Source organism: Leptodactylus fuscus, chromosome 1 (genome assembly GCF_031893055.1).
Source record: "Leptodactylus fuscus isolate aLepFus1 chromosome 1, aLepFus1.hap2, whole genome shotgun sequence".
NCBI lineage: Eukaryota > Metazoa > Chordata > Amphibia > Anura > Leptodactylidae > Leptodactylus > Leptodactylus fuscus.
Window position 1 is genome coordinate 28,538,909 of NC_134265.1, and position 23,369 is coordinate 28,562,277.

Consider the following 23,369-nt stretch of genomic DNA (forward strand, 5'->3'; position numbering starts at 1 on the left):
CTATAGAAGATGGGCGGTTAAAACCACCGTTCCCCGTGCCTTGATGGTAGGCACAGGTACCAGGATGAAAGCTGAGGGCATAACGGCATACCACCTACCTTTATACCCAGTCCATAATGTGTGTTATCGCCGGCCTTCCCTGCGCATCGCTCCGAAAAAGGGGCGTGTCCACCGGAACTAACCGTAGGGCACGCCTCCCTCCTCCCATTGGAGCGTGTACACGGAGCTCGGTCGTTATGGTAACGGTGACGCTACTAGCACACCGCTTCATGATCGGAAGCATGTTATTATCTTAGGGCTTCTGAGAGGAACACAAGTAAGTATATATTAGGATATCAACCCAGACTATACATAAAGCCCTGGCCTCATACAATCCCGATCTCAAAAGTATATAAGTAGTCAAAGGTAGATATTGCTGGCAATAGGACAATTACTATTTTTGAAATCATGCGTTTTCTAGGAAAACCGCAACAAAAACGCAACATGTGAATGTACCCTAATGTCACCTATTGTTTAATATATCTGTCAAACAGGACATTTCCATAAATATATGATATACCCTTTCACAAAACGAGGTAACGTAACCCCAATTCCCAAGAGCTAATGTCACTTACTAAACCAATACATCATTAATAAAATAAATAAAAAATAAGATGCATTGTTCAAAACCAGCTACCTATAAAACCACTCCAACATATACATAGTATTGGGGTGTATAACTGGGGGATAAACCTGTTTCGTTATCAATGCGTCTCACCCCATTTTTTTGCTTCCTCTCAAGATAAACCCTAAGACACCCAATCCAATGTTCTTATACCTCAAACAGAAAATTCTTATTTAGTCATGTAAATCTGAGATGTAACATTCCCAACCCTAACAAAAGAGGTGACCCCAAGATGATGGCGCAATATCGGTACACGATCTAATCACCCCATAAAACGAGGAGCCACACTCCAAATATATCTCTTCATAACTACACGTCATGTGGATCTCAATAGAACCCTTAAATGAACGATGCAAAAGAGATAATTTCATTTAGACCATCCGGTTTAACACTTTTCAGCCTATAGGTCCATTTAGCTTCCTGTTGCAGAAGCTTTCTATCCAGATCACCCCTTCGTATGGAGGATGTAACTAACTCAATTCCCTGAAACGTTAGGAATTTCAGATCTCCATTATGCTCCTCCCATAGATGTCTGCTGATGGGTTGATCTTCTTTGCGGTTCACATACCCAATATGTTCTAGAAACCTTCGTCTCAATTCCCTAGAGGTCTTTCCTACATAATTTTTCCCACAACGACAAGTGATCAAATAGATCACACCACAACTTTTACAGTTGATGTAATCCCTTATCTTATAAGAGATGCCAGTTTTCGCACTCCGGAAGGTATCTCCTTTTTGGACATATTGGCATGCTTTGCATCCCCCGCATTTAAACATTCCCTTAGGAACCGACCTATCTAACCAGGTATTGTTCTTCCTTATTGGTTCAAGATGACTATGTACTAAATGGTCCTTTAAATTTCTTCCTCTCCTAAAAGTTATGGAGGGTTTGGGGGTAATGTTACTCCCAATGTCCACATCCAACTGTAAAATCTTCCAATGATTATTAATGATGTCTCTAACACTTTTATGTTTGTTATCATATGTTCCAATCAACCTTATAGCATTCCCCCCCTCCTCCTGTCTCTTCTTAGGCACTAGTAGTTCACCCCGATCACTTTTTGCGGCAAACTCATATGCCGTTTTGATCGTTTCCTCAGGATAACCCCTACATTTAAACCGTTCACATAGGTCTATTGCTTTTGAATTAAACTCCCCCCATTCAGAGCAGTTTCTCCGCATCCTGAGAAATTGCCCCTTCGGGATACCTTTTTTCAGGGGCATTGGGTGGAAACTTTCCCACCTCAATAGGCTGTTTGTTGAGGTGGGTTTACGAAAAACAGTCGAGCTAACCGTGCCATCATCTTTGATCACCATATGTAAATCGAGAAAATTTATTTCTGATGGATGTATCTCCGCCGTGAACCTCAAGTTCAAATCATTAGAGTTCAGGGTGTCCACAAAGGATCTAAATTGATCCGACGTTCCATTCCAAAAGATTAAAACGTCATCAATGTAACGGAGCCATAATAAAATATGCTCCGTACATTGATCCATTGTGTCCGAAAAAACGAGGCGCTCCTCCCACCAGCCCAAAAATAAGTTGGCATATGTGGGCGCAGCCGGGCTGCCCATGGCTGTCCCTTTGAGCTGGTGGAAGAAGCGCCCGTTAAAAGTAAAATAATTTCTCTCCAAAATAAATTCCAGGAGGCGGAGGACAAATCCATTATGAGATGACAACTGACTTCTCCTTTGTTCCAAAAAATAGCGCACAGCCCCACAGCCCAGATTATGTAAAATGGACCCATAAAGACATTCAACATCTAAACTGGCCACCATCGTATTGGGGGGTAAGACAAGATTTTCTAGTTGTCTGAGGACGTCCATAGAGTCCCGGACATAGGAAGGCAACGCAGTAACAAATGATCTTAAGATGGTATCTACGTATGTGCTAATATTCTGCGTCACACTTCCCATGCCCGAGACTATCGGACGCCCCCCCAACGGATCTACCCCCTTATGCACTTTAGGAAGTGCGTAGAACGTGGCTATTTGGGGTTTATTTGGAAGCATGAATTGATATTCTTGTTTTGTAATTAAATCCAGCTCAAGTGCTTCCAAAAGAATGGCACTAAGTTCCCTCACAAACAGATCAGTGGGATCCTTCTCAAGAACCCTATATGATTCTCCAGACATCAGGATATCTTCACACATTTTAATATATGTAGATCTGTCCATCAGGACTACATTGCCCCCCTTGTCGGACGATTTAATGATCAGATTTGCGTCTGATTCCAAAGATTTTAGCGCCGCAAAGAAGTACTATTTGAGGAAGGGCAAGGTATATCTGTCCCTAGACCTAGTACTGAGTTAAGACCTAAAAGTACGAGATCACCCCCAATCTTTGACACAGGGCATATTGATGCATTTGAGGCTCTAGTCATTGAGGAGATTAAAAACTTGCCCCCCTTTAAATCAGAAGGACGAAATCTGAATAGATCAGAATTTGCGGCGCTAAAATCTTTGGAATCAGACGCAAATCTGATCATTAAATCGTCCGACAAGGGGGGCAATGTAGTCCTGATGGACAGATCTACATATATTAAAATGTGTGAAGATATCCTGATGTCTGGAGAATCATATAGGGTTCTTGAGAAGGATCCCACTGATCTGTTTGTGAGGGAACTTAGTGCCATTCTTTTGGAAGCACTTGAGCTGGATTTAATTACAAAACAAGAATATCAATTCATGCTTCCAAATAAACCCCAAATAGCCACGTTCTACGCACTTCCTAAAGTGCATAAGGGGGTAGATCCGTTGGGGGGGCGTCCGATAGTCTCGGGCATGGGAAGTGTGACGCAGAATATTAGCACATACGTAGATACCATCTTAAGATCATTTGTTACTGCGTTGCCTTCCTATGTCCGGGACTCTATGGACGTCCTCAGACAACTAGAAAATCTTGTCTTACCCCCCAATACGATGGTGGCCAGTTTAGATGTTGAATGTCTTTATGGGTCCATTTTACATAATCTGGGCTGTGGGGCTGTGCGCTATTTTTTGGAACAAAGGAGAAGTCAGTTGTCATCTCATAATGGATTTGTCCTCCGCCTCCTGGAATTTATTTTGGAGAGAAATTATTTTACTTTTAACGGGCGCTTCTTCCACCAGCTCAAAGGGACAGCCATGGGCAGCCCGGCTGCGCCCACATATGCCAACTTATTTTTGGGCTGGTGGGAGGAGCGCCTCGTTTTTTCGGACACAATGGATCAATGTACGGAGCATATTTTATTATGGCTCCGTTACATTGATGACGTTTTAATCTTTTGGAATGGAACGTCGGATCAATTTAGATCCTTTGTGGACACCCTGAACTCTAATGATTTGAACTTGAGGTTCACGGCGGAGATACATCCATCAGAAATAAATTTTCTCGATTTACATATGGTGATCAAAGATGATGGCACGGTTAGCTCGACTGTTTTTCGTAAACCCACCTCAACAAACAGCCTATTGAGGTGGGAAAGTTTCCACCCAATGCCCCTGAAAAAAGGTATCCCGAAGGGGCAATTTCTCAGGATGCGGAGAAACTGCTCTGAATGGGGGGAGTTTAATTCAAAAGCAATAGACCTATGTGAACGGTTTAAATGTAGGGGTTATCCTGAGGAAACGATCAAAACGGCATATGAGTTTGCCGCAAAAAGTGATCGGGGTGAACTACTAGTGCCTAAGAAGAGACAGGAGGAGGGGGGGAATGCTATAAGGTTGATTGGAACATATGATAACAAACATAAAAGTGTTAGAGACATCATTAATAATCATTGGAAGATTTTACAGTTGGATGTGGACATTGGGAGTAACATTACCCCCAAACCCTCCATAACTTTTAGGAGAGGAAGAAATTTAAAGGACCATTTAGTACATAGTCATCTTGAACCAATAAGGAAGAACAATACCTGGTTAGATAGGTCGGTTCCTAAGGGAATGTTTAAATGCGGGGGATGCAAAGCATGCCAATATGTCCAAAAAGGAGATACCTTCCGGAGTGCGAAAACTGGCATCTCTTATAAGATAAGGGATTACATCAACTGTAAAAGTTGTGGTGTGATCTATTTGATCACTTGTCGTTGTGGGAAAAATTATGTAGGAAAGACCTCTAGGGAATTGAGACGAAGGTTTCTAGAACATATTGGGTATGTGAACCGCAAAGAAGATCAACCCATCAGCAGACATCTATGGGAGGAGCATAATGGAGATCTGAAATTCCTAACGTTTCAGGGAATTGAGTTAGTTACATCCTCCATACGAAGGGGTGATCTGGATAGAAAGCTTCTGCAACAGGAAGCTAAATGGACCTATAGGCTGAAAAGTGTTAAACCGGATGGTCTAAATGAAATTATCTCTTTTGCATCGTTCATTTAAGGATTCTATTGAGATCCACATGACGTGTAGTTATGAAGAGATATATTTGGAGTGTGGCTCCTCGTTTTATGGGGTGATTAGATCGTGTACCGATATTGCGCCATCATCTTGGGGTCACCTCTTTTGTTAGGGTTGGGAATGTTACATCTCAGATTTACATGACTAAATAAGAATTTTCTGTTTGAGGTATAAGAACATTGGATTGGGTGTCTTAGGGTTTATCTTGAGAGGAAGCAAAAAAATGGGGTGAGACGCATTGATAACGAAACAGGTTTATCCCCCAGTTATACACCCCAATACTATGTATATGTTGGAGTGGTTTTATAGGTAGCTGGTTTTGAACAATGCATCTTATTTTTTATTTATTTTATTAATGATGTATTGGTTTAGTAAGTGACATTAGCTCTTGGGAATTGGGGTTACGTTACCTCGTTTTGTGAAAGGGTATATCATATATTTATGGAAATGTCCTGTTTGACAGATATATTAAACAATAGGTGACATTAGGGTACATTCACATGTTGCGTTTTTGTTGCGGTTTTCCTAGAAAACGCATGATTTCAAAAATAGTAATTGTCCTATTGCCAGCAATATCTACCTTTGACTACTTATATACTTTTGAGATCGGGATTGTATGAGGCCAGGGCTTTATGTATAGTCTGGGTTGATATCCTAATATATACTTACTTGTGTTCCTCTCAGAAGCCCTAAGATAATAACATGCTTCCGATCATGAAGCGGTGTGCTAGTAGCGTCACCGTTACCATAACGACCGAGCTCCGTGTACACGCTCCAATGGGAGGAGGGAGGCGTGCCCTACGGTTAGTTCCGGTGGACACGCCCCTTTTTCGGAGCGATGCGCAGGGAAGGCCGGCGATAACACACATTATGGACTGGGTATAAAGGTAGGTGGTATGCCGTTATGCCCTCAGCTTTCATCCTGGTACCTGTGCCTACCATCAAGGCACGGGGAACGGTGGTTTTAACCGCCCATCTTCTATAGACAGAAAGTGGACTATTGAGTCCAAAGTAAATGTGAGCCGCCAAAAAAGGAGGTAGATAGGCTCCGGTAGGGTTCCTGGCTATTAGGATATATGGAAAGCATAGGATACCTAAATGATTAGCAGTAAGATTGAAGCAACAGACTTTTTCAGTTATTTAGTCTCCTGATGAACTCCTAGATACGGGAGGGAAACGCGTTGAGACGGGACTATACTATATGTGAATGGGGACTTAAAACCTTTGAATAGATCCTCAGCAAATTACCATCAGCTGCTATATCGGCTTGATGCCGGATAGCTAACATTGGGCAGAGTGGGAGGTAGCTTATATCCTAATATAGGAATACCTTAGCCCATTTTGCTACTTTATAGACGGCATGCCAATGTTCTGTCTTCTAAATATTAATGAGACATTTGTCTATCTGTTATTGATCCAGGAGAGAAGTTATTTCTGGATCAATAAGCATACCCTTGGCTTCTGAACTAGAGAGTTGGGAGCTAGACACTAATTGAGTCATTTTCATGCAAAGGCTTTATTAGGAAGGTTATGCAGTTAATTTGACACTTTATCTTCTATATACCCGGAGTTATTGTTTTAACATTATTTAATAAAAGTTAAATTTTACGCTGTTCTTTGGTTTGGAGTATAGTAAATTCTGGGGGTAAAGTGAAGTTACGTTTGATTGCAAGTAATGGTCAGCCTATATCCCAACTAGGTTACTGGGAACCTACCATTCATATTGGTGATCGTAAATTACCACGACAAGGTGTAATTGTTACAGAGTCTCAGGGAATGGCTACACCAGTGGTATTAGGCATGAATGTTATGCGTCATGTATTCACTGAATTGCTAGATGCTTTGCATGCTTCTCTCCCTACTGCTACTCTTTCTTACAGGCAAGCTGTACAACGTACCATCAAAGTGCTCTGTACCCAGCAGAAGTTTGCTAACCGTAATGGTGAAATCTGTCGTGTCCGTATCCAGGATGCCCGACCCGTCACTCTGACTCCTAACAGTGAGACTCTCATCTGGTGCCGAGTTCGTCCAGGCATTAACAACGAAGATTACGAAGCTCTTCTTGATCCTATTCAGATTGAAGGACAGCCGCTGGTGAAAGCCGCCAGAAGCATCGTCACCGTCTCCAACGGTAAAGTACCAGTACGGCTAGTCAACCTAAGTGATGCACCTATTGAATTGCACAAGTTTAAGTCCGTTGCTCAGCTGTATCAGCTCGATTCAGAAGACATCCTAGATGATGAAGCACTTGCTTATCAAAAGTCAATTCATGTCCCTGCCGGAGGTACTCACAAACCTACTACCTTCTGGTGGAATGAACTCAACATTGGGGATGCGAATACCCCTAGGGAACACATCAATGGTGTCATCAAAGTTGCGAAACGGCACAGCCAAGCTTTCAGCAAGCATCCACTTGATTTTGGGAAAACCTCTTTGATCCAGCATAAAATCAACACAGGTGATCATCCTCCTATCAAGGAAAGATACCGTCCAATCCCTCCTGCTAACTACCAGCAAGTAAAGAAGCTGATAAAGGAGATGAAAGACACCAAAGTCATCCAAGAAAGTCAAAGTCCTTGGGCAGCACCTATCGTTTTGGTAAGAAAGAAGGATGGTAGCATCAGATTCTGTGTTGACTACAGAAGATTGAACGACATCACACATAAAGATGCCTATCCTCTTCCACGGATTGAAGAATCCCTCACTGCTCTTGGTTCAGCTGCATACTTCTCAACTCTCGACCTAACCAGTGGCTACTGGCAGGTACCCATGGCTCCTGAGGATAGAGAAAAGACAGCTTTTACCACCCCGATGGGACTTTATGAGTTTAATAGCATGCCTTTTGGGTTGTGCAACGCCCCAGCAACATTCTAGCGACTCATGGAGAGATATCTTGGCCACCTCAATTTCCAGAGTGTTTTGCTGTATCTTGACGATGTGTATTCTCGCACTTATGAAGACCATCTGAACAACCTAGCAGAAGTGTTCCAGGTTCTTATTGAACACGGCCTGAAGATAAAACCTTCAAAATGCCACCTGCTAAAACCAAAGGTCAATTACTTAGGCCATGTAGTCAGTGCTGAAGGTATCCAGCCTGATCCTGACAAGATCTCTGCTGTCAAAGACTGGGAAACTCCAAGGACAGTAAAGGAAGTCAGAAGTTTTCTAGGATTCGCGGGCTACTACCGCCGCTTTATACCTCACTTTGCACAGGTAGCGGAACCACTGACAGAATTGCTACGTGGTTGTCCTAAAGAAAACTCAAACAGAAGACTCCTAATTGATTGGTCTGAAAGACAAGAAACTGCATTCCAGACTTTGAAAGCCTTATTGACTTCTCCTCCAATTCTGGCTTATCCTGACTACAGCCATCCTTTCCGTCTCTATACAGATGCCAGCTATCAAGGCCTAGGAGCTGTACTGTCACAAGTCCAGGACAACAAAGAGAGAGTTATCGCTTATGCCAGCCGAAGCTTGAGAGGTGCTGAGAAGAACGATCACAATTACAGTTCGTTCAAGTTAGAGCTACTTGCTGTTGTGTGGGCCATCACAGAGAAATTCAAAGACTACCTTGCGGCTACACCATTTACCGTTTACACAGACAACAATCCTCTAGCTCACCTAAACACAGCACGGCTAGGTGCTCTCGAACAGAGATGGGCTTCCAGATTGGCGAACTATTATTTCAACCTCAAATACCGCAGTGGTAAGACCAACGTAAACGCTGATGCGTTATCCCGTTTGCCTATAGGAGAGGAACCTCCTGAAGAAGACATGTGGGAAGATGTTGAGATGCCTCCCTTCTATCAGAAGTTTGCTACGCAGGACGTCATTGCTGCTACACAGCCTGAAGAAGGTCCTCAAGAGAAATCTGACCCACTTCAAGAACTATCTAGATGGCAAACCCTCCAGAAAGAATCTCGTGTCATAGGTGAAATCTATGATTACCTAATCACTGGAAGAATACCTGTCAGACTCAGAAGACGGTATACGGATACTGAGCTCAAACGCCTATGGAGGCAGCGCAAAAGACTTTTCATCCAGAAAGGCTTGATTCTGCGCAACACCTTAGATCCTGTTTCCGGTGAGAGGTTGCACCAAATTCTCATTCCTAGGCGGGATGCCAAGATCATTCTTGATGCCTACCACGATCAATCTGGACACTTTGGAGTGCAGAAAACTGAAGCCACCATACGCCAACGCTTCTATTGGATTGGAATGCGTGCTGACATTGAGAGTTGGTGTAGTGAATGCCCAGCCTGCAACCTTACAAAGACTGGTAAGAAGGATGCTAGAGCACCACTACATCCCATCCATACTCAGAGACCAAACGAACTAGTTGCTCTTGACCATGTGAAGTTAGCACCGACTTGTTCAGGCTACTCATATGCCCTTACCATGGTGGACCACTACTCCAAGTGGGTTGTCGTTGTGCCAGTTAAAGACCTCACCGCACGTACCACAGCCATCACATTCTACCGCGAATATGTGAGACACTACGGGTGTCCTGAAGCAGTCCTAACTGACAGAGGACCTGCATTCGAGTCACAGCTTTTCCAAGAACTATGCCAGTTCCATGAATGCAAAAAGCTGAGAACAACTGCCTACCATCCCCAAGGGAATGGACTTTGTGAGAAGGTTAACCAGATCTTCATCAACATGCTGAGAACGGCATCTGTCACCAAACAAGCAGAATGGCCTCAACTACTTGATGAATTAGTGGAGATCTACAATAACACTACCCACTGTTCTACAGGCTATTCACCATACTTCTTAATGTTTGGAAGACAAGGTCAACTTCCAAAAGACCGTGCTTTAGGAATTCAGATACCAGATGTGATCAACCCTCTGCCAAAGACTGATTGGGTTCTAGAACATCAGCGCCGAATGCAAGAAGCGCAAGAGATAGTCGACTGTCGCATGAAGGAAGCTCACAGACGACAAGAAGAGAACTACAACCAAAGAGCTAATGCTACACCTTTACACATTGGTGACAAAGTATGGTTAAAGAAGTACCACAGAACTGGAAAACTTGATTCCCTTTGGGAAACAGAGCCATACACCATTACAGCAATTCCCTATCCAGAGTCCGATGTTTATGAAGTAAAGAAACCAGGCATGGCTCCACAAACAGTGCATCGGAACCGTATCAAATTGTGCACCAGAGAGGACTCACTGAGGATGTCAGCACCACCACAAGCTACAACTGTCTACCAACCAGTTCCTGTGATGGCAACTCCTCCAAGACAGCCTTCTATAGATGAATCGATCTTCAGATCTCAATTTCTTATCCCCAGCTGTTACCAGTTTGTCCCTGTTCCAGTTCCTATCCCGAATCATGTTCCGGTTCCAATTGCTGCCCCGGAACCAACACAAGAGGGAATGCCGGACTCCAGTGTTGCTGCTCCAATTGCTGCTCCTGAACCAACACAAGATGAAATTCCGGACTCCAGTGTTGCTGCTCCTGAATCAACACCAGATGAAATTCCGGACTCCAGTGTTGCTGCTCCAATTGCTGCTCCTGAACCAGCACAAGATGGAGTTCCAGTTTCCAGTGTTCCTACGCAAGTAGAAGACCAAGTGCTGAGGCGATCAGAGCGAAGTACCAAGGGAACTCTACCAGCTCGCTATAGAGACTGACCAACCATATCCTTTCGTGTATATATACTTTGCCTCTTTCATATACCTATGTTCTTATTAATTAGTTAGTTAACAACCGTTTAAGCCTCCGTACCTGGGTAATCCCAAGCATTTTGTTATGTTCTTGTTTTGCATTACATATTTCTTTACAGCCTATGGACTACTGAGGACTGTATTTTTGCCACATGGTGCCTACCCTGAGCCTTTCCATGGACAATGCCCTATTGCTGAAAGAGACTCTACTCACCTATTGGCATTATGTTTCCACTGTTTATTATGTTTTGGTTTTGCATATAATCACGGGGTATCGTTCTTGTACATAAGTCATGTCACATTGTTGTTTGCCATTATTCTGTTTATTGTTTCTCAGGTATCCAGCCCTACTACCTGTGCGCATCCCATCTCTCTAGGTTCCTCCGCGCTAGTTAGTCGCCGAGGACGGCTCTTTTCTTAGTGGGGGTGTATGTAATGTCCCGGTACTGCTAGTCCAATTTGCTCTACTGCAGACCGAGATAGCATGGACATTTTCATATAAGGTAAATATTTTCCTCCCCCTTCATTCCTTCTATATATTTCTATTCTTCCAGGGCCAGCACACAGGGGGTCTATTAATGCGCATCTTGTGGATGTTTTTGTGAACTGCACCTGCCTATACTTTGCCATTGTAATTTGAGTTGTTACTGTAAAGGGAGTGTCCATTATGATTAGCTGACCTCCAGGACCAATCAGGCTCCCTTGACTGGCCTGGAGGGAGCGTTGAGTGACCACCCCTCTAGAGGGGGTTGGGGACGTTTTTGGCTGAGTTCTTTTGTGTGGGGCTACAAGTCTGAGACATGATACAGCTAGCAGACTGAGCACATGGAGCACGGATGATGGCTGCCCACTATCAGGGTACACCAAGCAGAGATGCGTTCTCCTCTGTCCTCAAGGCCCTTCTCAGAGAGTGTTTTCCTCTGAAGCTCTAATCTTACAAGCGCTGAAGTTGATGGACTTGTCTTATCCGTACATCTGGGACCTCACACGTATATCTCTATCCAAGTAAGTCCTTGGGACAAATCTATAGTAAGAAACCCATAGCTAGTCTGGCAGAAATTGAGGGTCTCCCGTTGCCGAATTGTATCTGCTCTTCTATATACGTGTACCCAGTTTGTTGAGGACTAACCCCCCTGGATACAGGCTATCTTTACAAGTATATACAAGTTAACTGCCAAGCAACTGCTATCCAAAGCATTCTGCCCCATCCTCTGCTAATTGGACACTACCTACAAAGATCGCTGTATTGTATGTGAAGAAGTCCTCCATATGTACATTTGTATTACTTTGTCCTGCTAGTAAAAAGAAAAGCAACGATTACCCCCGAAGCCTGGTTGTCTGTTGTCATTGTCAGATATCACGCAGGGGAGGGTAGTCGGGGACATCAAAAAGGAGAGTTTGTGCACATTTGGGACCCAGGATTTAATCCCCTGAAAGCCGGCCACATCGGATATTACCTGTGATACCAGCCCTGGCCCTCCTGAGTGTTGCACACCGACCAGCCAGCAGAAGTTAGAGCCGCCGCTCAAGAACCGAAGCACGCTCTATTTTTCAACCCAAGCATTGGAAGCCCCAGCAGGCTGGAGCATGCAAAAATTGCTGCAAAACTCAGTTTCGCTCCTCTCCACGGAAATCTTTAGTAAAAGGCGAAAGATTTGTTCGTTCTGAAGAGAAGCCAGAGTATACCGAGTGAGAGGCCCGCCCCCGGGGTCTGAGGCCATGGCCCCGGTCCTGGGCGAGCTCAAGGAGAGCGCCCAGAAGAGGCACCGCTAATGAAGTGAACATCACAGCCCCAAAGGGCAAGATGAGCTATGTGGCAGCAGGCTCCTTTGGCTTCCAGGTGGCAGCTGGAAGCCGCGTGGACCAGCCAATTCCCTGCTGAAGGGAAGGGGGTGGGCCCTGTTCAGGATATGCAGATAAGGCCAGCAGCCACCGACCAGCCAGCAGAAGTTAGAGCCGCCGCTCAAGAACCGAAGCACGTTCTATTTTTCAACCCAAGCATTGGAAGCCCCAGCAGGCTGGAGCATGCAAAAATTGCTGCAAAACTCAGTTTCGCTCCTCTCCACGGAAATCTTTAGTAAAAGGCGAAAGATTTGTTCGTTCTGAAGAGAAGCCAGAGTATACCGAGTGAGAGGCCCGCCCCCGGGGTCCGAGGCCATGGCCCCGGTCCTGGGCGAGCTCAAGGAGAGCCTCCTCCTGATTTATAGAATCACCGTGGATTTTTCAATTACCGTCCTTGAATGCAGCTGGCTTTTTTTTCCTTTATGTTGTCTGTAGTTCCAAATTAAATAACAGGCCTGGATACGCTACACCCATCCTTGAAGCCTGGAGAATCACAAAGACACAGATGGTGGTGTATCAAAATGGATTCTGATTTTAATGGTGCAAAAAGGTAGTTTAAATACAATACAGACAAAAGCAGGTTGGACTATTCTAATGACATGATTGGTTGAAGAGCTATAACATAAGGTGTGGCACATGACTATTGCATACGATCTAATGTAATCTGCATCTCATTAGTACTTTCCAAACTGGGATGACCTTTCTCATGAAATAATGAAGAATTTAAAATATTTATGTGTAAACCAATATCTTACACTAATTCTAGATGTATATATCACAGCAAGAGAGATAAGATTACATGCTGGTCAGACCACTCCGGTCTTGGGCTAACGATCAACAGGTTATAGAACCTGTTTCTACACACACACCTTCAAAGATGAGACCCTTACCACAAACAGATAAGGAATTATAACCTATCCATTAACATTCCACACGCCTTATCCCCTAGAGGGGGCAAGGGTGGGATAACTCTGTTGGGAAGATTGGGCATGTTGGGAGTAAGGAGGGGCAGACTCTTGGGTATGAACTCAACTGCAGGTAGTGGCTGACCGGCTGCTGTAAAAGCAAGGAGGCGTGCTTGATTTTTATTTATTTTATTTTTTTTTTTTGGGGGGGGGGGCCTGAAAAATAGCAGCAATCCACTGCATTTACAAGTCCATATAGCTGGAAAAAAAAACCTTGAATTTTGTTGCTTCTTGAAAGATTGCAGCAATCCACTGCAGTTACTTCTTGCTATATACATGCAAAGCAGCTTTTCAGGCTGTGTAACCCGTAAAACAAGGATACAGAGCAATTAGGTCAGGCTATGTCTGGTCAATCCAGATATCCAGGGTGTGTAATCCCAAAACCTAGGTGAGAGACAGAATTTCAGTCAGGCTATGTCCGCTCTTTTCAGTTTTTCACGGTGTGTAACCCCAAAACTTAAATGGGAGACTCAGAAATTCAGTCAGGCTATATCGGCTCAATCCAATTTTTAAGGGTCTCCCCCCTAAAGCTAAGTGTGATACACAGTAATTGTCAGGATACGGAGTCGCCGCGGTCTCCTTGCTGCGCGGCGTCTCCCTGGGAGACGTGTTAGGAGTTCTATTGGGTGTGCTTAGGTCATTAAGGGTTAATCTTTTCCTTGCCTTCAGTCTCCATGTCATTAGCCATCAGGTGTGTTCTCTGCTGCTATTTAAACCCCACCCAGGCATGGATCCTTGCCAGCCATTCACTTTGGGTTTCCTTGTCCCCCTGCTCAGTCTGTTTCCCTGTCTGTTTGTATTCGGTCTGTTCCTTGGTTATATACCCGGCTTGTATTTTTGGCTATCCCTTGTCTTTTGATTCGGTACCTTTATTATATCTCCTGGCTTGACCTCTTGCTCGTCTGACCTCGCCTTCTCTTCTGTGTCTTGCTGGGACTTGTGGTCCTCCCTGGTTCCATGCTGTTTAGTCTTTTGTTTTGCATTGCAGTTACACTGTGCTTTCTGTTTAGGTGTGACCCCCGTGACTCCAGTCCCTAGGACTTTCAGGGCCTCCTCTTCCCTTATCCTAGCTGCCGGATAGAAGGTTAGGAGCCGTGGTAGGCGCACTTCAATTAGGAAGTGCATTGGTCTGCCTCATCTCAGATACTACAGCATAGTCATAGCCACAGGGCCTACGACCCCTTTTGTCATTAGTTGCACAGTGTTGCTTTCCCAGCTGTGTCACTTTGCACTGCCTGACCCTGACTCCAATCCTTACAGTAATTCAGTCAGGCTATATCAGCTCAATCCAATTTTTTGTTCAATCCAGTATTGTTTCCACTCCATGATGTGAACTATGCCTTTGTCTCTTGAAAAGCAACCCAACTTGAAGACAGCCATGTGTGCCAGTGTATTACTTGGCATGACTTTGCAGCCCCCAACTGTAAGGGTCACTCTCTATTACCTCCATTTTACACTCCCCTTCACACCATCTGTGGTGAAGCAATGGGATGCACTGAAGTGCACCCTCAAGCCTCGTGTGGGACAGTGACATCAAATGCCACTCCATCCCCCTCGTCTTCCACCGCCAACCAACGGTGTAAAGATGAGAGGAGTGTGCTCTGAATGTTTTCTGCCTAGCAGAGGCTACTTCTCACTTACGAAAATGGCCACACTTTGACCAGTATATCAGGCACAATGGTGTAGGTTTCAAAGAACCTTTGCACCAACAAGTTGAAAACGTGGGCCATGTGTGGACCGTGTTTGAGTCTGGCAAGCTCCAGATCTGCTACCAGGTTCCTGCCATTATCACACAAGAAAAAATTCCCTGGACCCAGGTGTAGCAGGGAAAAACACTTTGCCATCTCAGCCAGGATGGCATCCCTGACCTCGGAGGCAGTGTGCTGTCTGTCCCCCAAATTGATGAGCTTCCGCACGTCCTGCTGACATCTCCCCACGCCAGTGTTACAGCGTTTACCGCTTGCAGCTGGGGTGGAGGTTGCAGCGTAGTAGGCTTTCAGGCTTTCCTGCCATGAATTTTGGGCTGGGAAAGGTGATAGGCCAACCCAGTTTGCACCCCGGGCCCAGACTCCACTACATTCACCCTTCCTGTCATTAAAGATAAGCAGCATCCCTGACCACAGGCGCTTGTCCATGCGTCAGTGGTCAGGTGGACCTTGCAACAAAGCACGGAGCTCTGGGCCCGACTGATGTTATGGGACACGTGCAGGCGCAAGGTGGGGACAGCACACCAAGAGAAGTAGTAACGGCTAGGCCCAACATAGGGAGGTGCCCCAGCTGCCATCTTGTGACGGAAGGCCTGGGTATCCAGAAGCATAATCACCAACATCTCCAGGGCCAGCAGTTCTGAGATGAGGCCGCTAAAGGCTTGGGCATGTGGGTGGCTTGTGTTGTACTTCTGCCTGCAATGAAACACCTGGGAGATGGGGAGTGGCTGGGAAGAGGCGCATGATGGTGCAGGCCATGCTGGAAACTATGGTAGCTGCCTAGAGTTGGTTGCTCCAGGGTTCTCTTACAGCAAATTGCCAAGGGAACTCAGTTGAACAGCACTGAGGCCACCCCCTCTGAGAGCCCAAGGGAACTTGACAGGAGTAGTGTATTGCAGAAAAAATGAGTAAGTGTAGGGCACAGAGGGATCAGAGAGGACAGAGCTGCGGTCGGCCAGGTACTTCCACAACATGCGCCTATACTTGTCCCTCCTGGTGACACTACGTCCCTCAGTGGGGGTAATTTGGCCAGGGGGGGCCATTAACGTGTCCCTCCTGGTGACAGTAGGCCCCTCAGTGGCGGTAATTTGGCCAGGGGGGCCATTAACGTGTCCCAGACCTAGGAATAAGTCTTGCAACAGGGTAGAGTTTTGCATGCCTTTTCCTCTACCCACCGTTTTTGTTGATTTAGCTTCCCTCCACATCTACACTGCTTACTACTCACTGCTGTGGATTGATGCTATGTTTCAGCCCCCCCCCCCCCAAAAAAAAAAAAAAAAAAAAAAATCAAGGCTTTTTCCAGCTATATGAACTTGTAATTGCTGTGGATTGATGCTATGTTTCAGGCCCCCCAACATTCAAAGCTTTTTCCAGCTCTATATGAACTAGTCACTGCTGTGGATTGATGCTGTTTCAGGCCCCCAAACAATTCAAGGCTTTTTCCAGCTATGTGAACTTGTAATTGCTGTGAAATGATGCTATGTTTCAGGACTCCCCCCCCCCAAAAAAAAAAAATTAAAGTTTTTTTCCAGCTATATGAACTTGTAATTGCAGTGGATTGATGCTATGTTTCAGGCCCCCTCCAAAAAAAATTTCAAGGCTTTTTCCAGCGATATGAACTTGTAATTGCTGTGGATTGATGCTATGTTTCAAGCCCCCCCTTCAAAATTCAAGGCTTTTTCCAGCTATATGAACTTGGAATTGCTGTGGATTCTGGCTATTCTGTGTGTGGACAGCCAAAAATGAACGCTGTTTCTCCGCTATATATGAAGTTGTATCTGTTGTGTATCCCTGTTTTCCACCATCCGGGGAAAGCTGGACTGATGTCCCTACAGTGTATAGCTCTGAGAAGAGCTGTTGGTTTTCTTCTTTAGTTCTTGCCTGCCTATCTGAAGCTAATCACTATCTAGCCCTCAGCAGATATGTTTCTCTCCTTATGTCTGACGGCCAAAATGGCGAATAGGGCGGCGGCTGTTCTTATTAATGGGAGGTCACATGTTTTCGTCAGCCAATGGGTTTTTTTTCAATTTTTTTCACTGCCTCCGTTGTCGTAGTTCCCGTCCCACCTCCTCTGCACAGTTATTGGTGCAAAAAACGCGCCAGGGAAGGTGGGAGGGGACACAAATTTTTACTGTGTATGCGGCCTTGTTTTCTATTGTGAACGAATACATCGAACGCCATGATATTCGATCGAATACCTATTCGATCGAACGGCATTCGTTCATCTCTACTACTCGGAGAACGGATTTTAAAAACAATCCTATTCATTATACAGCATGGAATCTAACAATTGAACGCTTTAATTGTTAAAATCCACACTGTGTAGTGATTGTTTTTTAATCACTAAGTAGCCAGAGGATTTTTTTTTAATCCTCTGGCTACTTAGTCTCCCCGGTGCTCGGTGTTCTCATTCTTCTTCGCCTCGCTGCAAATGCCTCACAGGTTAGGAGAGTGTGGGCGGGTAGAGGACGGGGAGACGTGATGTTTCCCCTCCCAGTACCCGCCCACACTCTCCTAACCTGTGAGGCATTTGCAGCGAGGCGAAGAAGAATGAGAACACCGAGCACCGGGGAGACTAAGTAGCCAGAGGATTAAAAAAAAAGCCACAAGCCCAGCCTTCTTCCTAGCTCTTTAACACTAACCTGGGAGGCGGGTGCAGCGACGCGAAGAAGAACGAGAACACCGGGCATTGGACCAGCCATCTCTGCAGGTAAGTAGCTAATAGAGATGTTAGCTAGCCTCCCATTAGAATGAATGGACACAGTCGGCGCGCAGGGGGTTAAAGGCTGTGTGCCGGCTGCTTTTATTCATTCCTATGGAACCGCAGCGGAGCCTTCACACTGAGTATATACTCTGCTCAGAAGGCAGGCGTGCAGAAACGCGCGCGTCGGGTGAGAGCCAGCGTGTCCTTTTAATGCCCTATAATTTATTCTAATGCTGCTTTTATGATGGGTAAGCTTTACTCTTCAATATGTATATGACTAGAGATGAGCGAACACTAAAATGTTCGAGGTTCGAAATTCGATTCGAACAGCCGCTCAATGTTCGTGTGTTCGAACGGGTTTCGAACCCCATTATAGTCTATGGGGAACATATACTCGTTAAGGGGGAAACCCAAATCCGTGTCTGGAGGGTCACCAAGTCCACTATGACACCCCAGGAAATGATGCCAACACCTCTGGAATGACACTGGGACAGCAGGGGAAGCATGTCTGGGGGCATCTAACACACCAAAGACCCTCTATTACCCCAACATCACAGCCTAACAACTACACACTTTCCACATTCAAAAAAACCTCTATCAAAGTGGGAAAATACCTGGAAACCTTCTTTACTCCCCAAATGGATGGACACAAACCCCAATTTAAGCTCAACAAACAGTAACAACCACCCCTTTAAATCACGTTCCCCATGACAACCACGGATGGAATAGACAATGGGAAATCCAAAAGCCCTCACCCTTAACTGTCATTTTGAGTGTGTGTGTGTGTGTGTGTGTGTGATGTGGTAAGACCTTCCAAAATTCACTTTTCTAGCCCTTAACATGAGCCCTTCCAAACAAAGTCACAGGACCTTAAGCTGAGCTACCAGCAGAGATTGAGGCCCTTGGCATGAGTAGAGCCTTGCACCAGCAGTGTTTTTGGCACTTAGGGTGAGTTGAGCCTTGTACCAGCATGTGTCCCTTAACATCAGGCGGGCCCTAAGTTCTGCGCTTTGCACAAAAGTTCCACATTAACTAGGCTGAATGGTACAAAGATTAGTAGGCCCGAGAACCAGGAACAGGTCTTGCAATGGCTGTCGGATAACGCTTAAAGCACATTGTCCACCAGCCAGTCAGCCTCTACCTCCTCTTACCCAACAGTCTTGTCCTCCTTCCACCCAAAATTCCCAATCTTCCCAGAACAATAACCCCCACTGTCCCTGCTCCCCAGACCTGTTCTCCCTTCCTTTGACTGTACCGCAACCTGCCCCTCCATTTCGCGATTCCACGGACCTAACAGATGAGTATCTGTGTCCAGATGCTCAAACACTAGAGTCTCCTCCATTCCATCTCCGGTCGATTTGGTGGCGGATGACCAGCAACCCACCCTCATCGACGACGATGAGACGCAGTTGCTGTCAGGGCAGCCAGTTGACATGCGCATTGTGCAGGAGGAGGAGGCGAGACAGGAGTTGGAAGAGGAGGTGGTGGACGACGAGGACACCGACCCCACCTGGACAAGGCGGATGTCAAGCTGGGAAAGTAGTGTGGATGTTGAGGCAGGTGCAGCACCAAAAAGGGTAGCTAGAGGCAGAGACATGTCCAGAGGCAGAGGTCAGCTGCTTTGCCGAAGCCAGGCCAGACCCGGAATGTCCGAAGATGTTCCCTTTTGTACCCAGTCCAGAAAAACTCCCCCATCGAGGGTATGTTTCTTGAAGGTGTAGAGTTTTTTCAAGGAATGCGCCGAGGACAGATATAGTGTCGTCTACACAATTTGCCTCTCGAAATCAAGTAGGGGCCCTGAGAAGAGCAACCTGTCCACCACTTCAATGCACCGTCATTTGGAATCCAAGCAATGGAATCAGTGGCAGGCAGCAACGGCAGGACAAACGTCGCCCGCCGTTCATGCCACTGCCTCTGCTCACAGTGCTGGCGATGCACTCCAGAGGACGAGCCAGGACATCACTTCATCTGCCTCCGCCACTTTGTTGACTTCTCCCTCATCCTCCCCTGTTTCTGTCTTATCTCCTTCTCCTGCACCATCAAAGGCACCATCAGGCGCTTCTTTACAACAACCCACCATCTCTCAGACATTGGAGCGCCGGCAGAAATACACCGCTAACCACCCACCCACGCAAGCCTAGAACGCCAACATCGCTAAACTGCTGGCCCAGGAGAGGTTGGCGTTCCGGCTTGTTGAAACTCCCGCCTTCCCGGACCTGATGGCAACTGTGGCACCTCACTATGCCGTCCCTAGCCGTCACAACTTCTCCCGGTGTGGCGTCCCCGCCTTGCACCAGCACGTGTCACTCAACATCAGGTGGGCCCTTAGTTCCGCGCTTTGCTGCAAGGTCCACTTGACCACCGACACTTGGACAAGCGCCTGTGGTCAGGGATGCTGCTTATCTTTAAGGACAGGCAGGGTGAATGTGGTGGAGTCTGGTCCCGGGGTGCAAACTGAGGTACCCTATCTCCTCTCCCAGGCCAAAATTCATGGCAGGAGTAGACTGAAACCCTACGATGCTGCAACCTCCACCCCAGCTACTAGCGGCAAATGCTAAAACACTGGTGTGGGGAGACGTCAGCAGGCGGTGCTGAAGCTCATCAGCTTGGGGGACAGACAGCACAGTGCCTCCGAGGTCAGGGATGCCATCCTGGCTGAGATGGCATTTTTTTTTCCCTGCTACACCTGGGGCCTGGCATTTTTACGCCTGTGATAATGGCTGGAACCTGGTAGCGGCTCTGGAGCTTGCCAGCCTCCAACACGTTCCATGTTTGGCCCACGTCTAACCTAGTGGTGCAAAGTTTTTTGAAAACATACCCAAATGTACCGAAGCTACTGTTGAAAATGCGGCGCTTGTGCGCCCACTTTTGCAAGTGTACAGGAGTCGCTGCTAGCCTAAAAACACTCTAGCAAGGCCTACATCTGTCCAAACACAGGCTGTTGTCCGTCATTCACACACGCTGAAACCCTACAATACCATATCTTGAGCAGGGTGTGTGAGCTGCACAGACCTTTGATGGAGTTCCATCTACAAAACCCAAGGGTTCCTCAAAGTCAGCTCCCAAAGTTTCTGCACCATGAGTTTCCAGGGGTGGCAGAGTTATGGCTAGGGGAAGAGGCATGGATAGGGATGATGTCTAGGGGAAAAAGCAGTGTGGATGTGGAGGCAAGCTAAGCAGCAAAAACTGGGGGTACAAGCTAAGGCATGGACTGGGGTGATGTCTAGGGGCAAAAGCAGTGTGGATGTGGAGGCAAGCTAAGCAGGGAAAAAGGTGGCTAGAGGCAAAGGGATTTCCAGAGGCAGAAGACAGCTGCATGACAGAAGCTAGACCTGAGCCAGCAAGGCCCAAGATGCCCTCTTTTCTAGCTTCCTTAGAAAAATTCCCCCATCGAGGCCACGTTCCTCGCTGGGGGAGATAATTTCTAAATGTATAGGTCGAGGACAAACTGAGTGTGGTTTACACACTTTGCAATGCAACTCCCCATCTCCCAGGCCTTTCATTCCAGGCTAAAGTACAGCACAACCCACCCACATGCCCAAGGCTTCAACGGCCTCATCTCAAAAATTCTGGCCCAGGAGATGTTGGGGTCCCAGCTTGTGGACACTCTGCCCTTTTTGGGCCTGCTGGCTACTGCGCCACCTCACTGTGCCGTCCACACCAGCACTTTTCCCCAAACATGAGGCGGTCCCTAAGTTCAGCGCTTTGCCCAAAAGATCCACGTGACCAGCTACAAATGGACAAGTGCATGCGGACAGGGACGCTACCTTTCAATCTTGGCACAGTGGTTGAATGTACTTGAGGCATGGACCGGGTCGCAAAATGTGGTGGACTGACTTGTCTCCCCACACAACATTCCTGGGAGGAGGGCTGTAACACCACCCTCCTCCTCCGCTGTTAGATTGACCCCAGCTACGAGCTGGAAACGCTGCACCACTGGTGTGGGGAGACGTCAGCAGGCTGGGCTGAAGCTCATCAGCTTGGGAGACGGACAGCACACTGCCTCTGAGGTCAGGGATGCCATCCTGGATGAGATGGCAATTTGTTTATCCCCACTGCCCCTGGGGCCAGGCTTTTTTGTCTTGTTGGAGGGCTCTGGAGCTTGCCAGCCTCCAACACGTTCCATGCCTGGCCCACGTGTTCAATGTAGTGGTGCAATGATTTTTAAAAACATACCCCAAATTAGCTGAGCTAAGGGTGAAAGTGCGGCACTTGGACACCCACTTTCCCAAATCTACAGTACCTGGAGCTAGCCGCAATACACTCCAGCAAGGCCTACATCTGCCTGAAGCACCTACTGTTGTGCGAGGTCACCACACGCTCTAACCCTAGATACCGTATGTTGAGCAGGGTGTGTGAGCAGCAGAGACCTTTGATGGAGTACCAGCTACAAAAACCAAGGGTTCCTCAGAGTCAGCTCCCTCACTTTCTGCACCATGAGTTTCCATGGGTGGCAGACTTATGGCTAGAGGCACAGGCATGGATAGGGGTGATGTGTAGGGGCAAAAGCAGTGTGGATGTGGAGGCAAGCTAAGCAGCAAAAACTGGGGGTACAAGCAGCCGGTGCCATCATCACTGACAAGCACAGCTGTCTGTCAGCTGACAGGCTGACTTTCACCAAAATGAACAGACAATGGATAGACTCATCATATACATGTCAGTTACATGACAAATTTAGTGCAATTTGCAAGTCCAAGATGGGTTGGAGATATGCAGAGAGGAATCTCACCACCTCTTGTGGGTGCCATCATTTGGAAGGCAAGCCCTGGGCTCAGTGGGTCAGAGCAAGCGCAGGATAATCGTCGTTTGGCCTGGCGGCCACTGCCTCTCCCACTGTTGACAGGGCTGGCGCTGCAGTCCAGACCAGCAGCCAGGACACCTCCACATCTGCCTCTGACACTTTGGGGAGTTCACCCTCATCCTCACCTTTTCCTGCTATTTCTCCTTTTGTCCGCGCCATCATGCGCCTCTTCCCAGCAACTCCCCATCTCCCAAGCCTTTCATTTCATGCTAAAGTACAGCGCAACCCACCCACATGCCCAAGGCTTCAATGGCCTCATCTCAAGAAATCTGGCCCAGGAGATGTTGGAATCCCGGCTGGGGGACACTCTGCCCTTTTTGGGCAGAGTGTCTACTGCGCCACCGCACTGTGCCGTCCACACCAGCACTTTCCCCCAAACATGAGGCGGTCCCTAAATTCAGCGCTTAGCCCTAAAGTTCCACGTGACCAGTTACGAATGGACAAGTGCATGCGGACAGGGACGCTACCTTTCAATTTTGGCACAGTGGTTGAATGTAGTTGAGGCGTGGACCGGGTCGCAAAATGTGGTGGCCTGACTTGTCTCCCCACACAACATTCCTGGGAGGAGGGCTGAAACACCACCCTCCTCCGCTGTTAAATTGACCCCAGCTACGAGCTGGAAACGCTGCAACAC

The 23,369-nt window shown here is 46.8% G+C and overlaps 2 non-coding genes across 2 annotated transcripts; both read right to left on the reverse strand.

Moving 5' to 3' along the window:
* Positions 1 to 12,285: 12,285 nt before the first annotated feature.
* Positions 12,286 to 12,401, reverse strand: LOC142190777 (U5 spliceosomal RNA). The gene has a single exon (XR_012714431.1). It is a non-coding gene; the product is annotated as a U5 spliceosomal RNA (small nuclear RNA).
* Positions 12,402 to 12,723: 322 nt separating this feature from the next.
* On the reverse strand, positions 12,724 to 12,839 carry LOC142190778 (U5 spliceosomal RNA). The gene has a single exon (XR_012714432.1). It is a non-coding gene; the product is annotated as a U5 spliceosomal RNA (small nuclear RNA).
* Positions 12,840 to 23,369: the final 10,530 nt, after the last annotated feature.